We start from the raw sequence: 3,950 nt of genomic DNA, 5'->3' as shown, positions 1-3,950 counted from the left end.
CTGAACCAGTATAAACTCTCATGTGTCTTGTTCCTTGGGTTCAGCGAGCTAGGCCTTGAGATCGTTGCGAGAGCGAATTAGGGAGAGATCTTCGTGCACACTCCAGAGTTCGAACCTCAAGGGTTTGCCGGAACCCAGAATCCGACATTTGGCGTGCCAGGTAGGGGTGGGCCGAAGCTTCGCCTCTCCGCTTGCTTCGTCCAGCTCCCATGGCAGACACCACTCCTCCAATTAGGCCGGCGGGCCCCTACGGATGTGCTGCGGGTGTCCGAGCCTTCACCCTCGCCTTGCGGCAGGTGCGGTGGCCGCGCAAGTTCAAGCCAGAGATGCCGCCCTGCTACGACGGCGCGGCAGATCCAACGGCCTTCCGTTCTCGAAGCCGGAGGCGACGACCAGGTAATGGCCAACTGGTCCCCCTGGCCCTGGTCAGCGTGCCACGTGCCTGGCTGCTCAGTCTGCCAGGATCATCGGTAGCCTCCTGGGAGGAGCTGCGCAGTCTCTTCATTGCGCGCTTCGTGGCACAGGTGCCCCTAGCCGTAGCAGCCCTCCTTGGTGGTTCGCGGGAGCCACCCATGGGTCGCCATGTCAAGTAGTTCATTCGCCAGGTGGGCGCCACCCACGTGCATCAGGGGGCTCTCTTGGGATGGGCAGCGCCCCAGGACGACCTCACCTTCAGCTCAGAGGATCACCCAGTCATCACCGCGGGCTCGGGCATGCTCCCAATGCTCTGCACACCCTCCATCTGCAACGTGGCCGTGACTAAGACCCTCATTGAAGGTGGAGCCGGCCTCAATGTGCTCTCTGTGGAAGCTTTCGGTTTGCTTCATGTACCATACGGCCGGCTCCGCCCCACCAAGCCTTTCTCTAGAGTCGGCCTCGGTTCCACCAGCCTCCTGGGGCAAATACGCCTCCCGGTCACCTTTGGTATTCGCGACAACTACCGGACTGAGTTGATCGACTTCGACATCGCCTGCATCGGCCTCCCATACAATGCCATCCTCAGGTACCCTACCCTGGCTCAGTTCATGGCAGCGACCCATCCAGCCTACAACCTCATGAAGATGCCAGGCAGCAGCGGCATTCTCACCATGGCTGGGGACACCATGGAAGCCCTGGCGGCTCTCAAGCTCGCTTTCAGGGCCGCTGCAGCAGCCACTACAAAAAAAATACACTTCCATGATGATACGTGTTTGTCACAGTAGGTCACGTTTTTTGTCATGCATGTACATCCATGACAAATTTATGAGAGAATCAAGATAGTCATACATGTGATGTCGTAGAAGTGTTCCATGACATTACCAAAATTATCATCACGGAAGTGTCCACTTCCATGACGATAAATCGCGCGTCACAAAAGTGCTTTCATCAAGGGTGACTGACACGTGGCATCCACCATAACGGAACGCCGTTAAGCTATCGGGTCGGGTTTTGGATCCGATAACCCGTTAACAGCCCCGACCAATGGGAAATTTCCACGTGTAAAATTCTTATTGGCCGGATGAAACACGTGTCAGCTTGTCAGTGGGTCAGATAGGCGCCTATGATACGTCGACACATGGCACGACCCAACAGAGGCCCATTCCTGTGAAAAGGCCGACCCGTTTGACTTGGTCAAAAGGTGGCGGGCCGGCCCATGGAAAGCCTGTTAACGGCTTGTTCGCATATAGCCCATTTACAGCCCGCTAAGCCAAGGCCCGTTACGCCCAATCCGAATTAGGCCCAGTAGCGTCATCTAGGCCATCCAATATGATTCCAGCCCGTTTTCACTTCTGGCCCATGTATGGCCCATGATGTCTTTCGGCCCATATGAGGCCCTATGTAACTCTTGGCCTATTAACGGCCCGTGGTGAAACTGGCCCGTAAGGAACAGTGTATCAGTTTACACCCATTAACGGCCCGTGGTGAAACAGGCCCGTAATGAATAGTGTATCACTTTATACCCATTAACGGCCCGTTATTCCGTTGGGCCGTTTCCAGACCATGTTATCTTTCGGCCTTCTCAGAGCCCATTTATTCTTGGGCTCATTTCCAGCATTCATTTACTTACGACCCGTTACTGTCTTTTTTTGCTTATGGGCCAAATTCAGCCCGTGGTTACAGTCGGCCCGTTTGTGGTCCGTTAATACGTTGGGCCGTTTTCATAGCGTCATCAAATACGGCCTATTAACGATAGCCCGTTACGGTCGGCCCATGAACGGACGATTCCAACTCTAGCCCGTTAACGGCCATAATGCGGCCTGTTATTGGCCCATGTTTGGCCAATCAATCATACGGCCTGTATAAGGCCCATTGATGATACGGCCCGTAGAAGGCCCATTGTTTCTACGGCCCGTAGAAGGCCTACTATTTCTACGCCCCGTAGAAGGCCCACTGTTTCTATGGCCTGTAGGAGGCCCAGTGTCACTACAGTAAATATTAGCCCATGGTTATTTTGGCCTAGTTTTAAAAAATAGGTTATTGCAGCCACTAGTTAATCGCGGAAAAAGACTTGCAATGACTACAAGCAAACAAATAAACAAGACAACAAGGAAATAAATAAGCAAGCAACTAACGCTAGTCTATCGCAGCTATTACACATATTACATCCACTGGGCATCAAAGTTCGCCACCACTTCAAATATAGGGAACAAAGCAGCATATCATATACACTGGCCGTCAAAATTGGCCACCAGTGCAAATAAACGCGGCAGCAAAACAAGAGCATAACTGAAACAACTTCAGAAGAGCTCAAGAAACGTTATCCTGGGTATCCACCATGCTGGCAATAAGCTTAGCAAGCTGATTAGCTTTGTCCTGTTTGGCGCTAAAATCCTCCAACGCTTGCTGTTGCACCAGAAAGTATGCATCTGAATGCTCCAGGGACTTCCGCAGTCCTTCCGCTTCTTGTCGCAGCACAACTGATTGATGTATTTTAGCTTGTAGTTGAGACTCAAGAAACCGAACTGATTCAGACAGTAAGTTTGAATAGCTTGTGCAAGCGGTAGTGGCCAGTAACTCCAACACTAAACCAAGACAGGATGTGTCACTATCCTGAACCTTATCTACATTACTTCCTTTACCGTTGCTTAATAAGGCACTCTTCCCCAATATTCTGTCAGCATTCTAAAAGAAGAAACAAGCAGGCACATAACAAGTTTAGCATGTACTAGTATATGAAACTCATTTCGGTGAACCAATTCATTAGTAAGGTGGACAGGATTAAACTACCAAGTCTTCTATTGCCAAGTACTAGTACATAATAAAAGCATCAAACAAACATATATCTATGTCCTATGGTAGCAATGGAATCTTAAATTAGAACAGTTGTTCTTCGGGTTTAGGCACTTGTTCTACATGAACAGAGTACAGTAAGACGCAAGAATATAATAGTTAAAAATAGAAAATGAGCTCATAGACCTTACCACATTCTTGGTTCGGGACCAGTACAGAACAAGGCATTCCCAGTCATCGTCCAGTAAATGTGTCTCAAGAGAATGTAAGGGAATTTGATGAGTTTCTTTGCCGGTGAAGTACGTTTTCTTCAGGTAATTCCGATAGTGCCACCAAGCATTCTTGAAGATAGTAGAGGTATTAGCACAGGTTACCTCATCCTGAGTTTCCAAATCGGTCCTTCTCTATAGAGAAAAATGGGAAAATTTGTTGTATTATAACCATCATGGAGGTAGGATGTATGGGACGAAGCAAAGTAATTGCCATGAATAACATTACTTACACATAACTCCTAGACAAACACCTGCAACTGGCATTTTCCTTCATCTTCGGTATAATATTTCTAAGATGGGAAGATACGCACATGCGATTTAACAACATCAAATGCGATAGATGCTAAACTATGACTAGCTGGTTGTGCTTCCTCCACAGGAATAGGCGTACTAACTAGTGGAGTTGGGGTTCACCGTGATAGTACTGGCCCTTTGGGCACTGGAGCTGCCTTACTAACTGCTCTTGTT

Source organism: Triticum urartu, chromosome 2A (genome assembly GCF_056163025.1).
Source record: "Triticum urartu cultivar PI428250 chromosome 2A, HENAU_Tu73, whole genome shotgun sequence".
NCBI lineage: Eukaryota > Viridiplantae > Streptophyta > Magnoliopsida > Poales > Poaceae > Triticum > Triticum urartu.
This window is presented reverse-complemented; position numbering follows the sequence as displayed.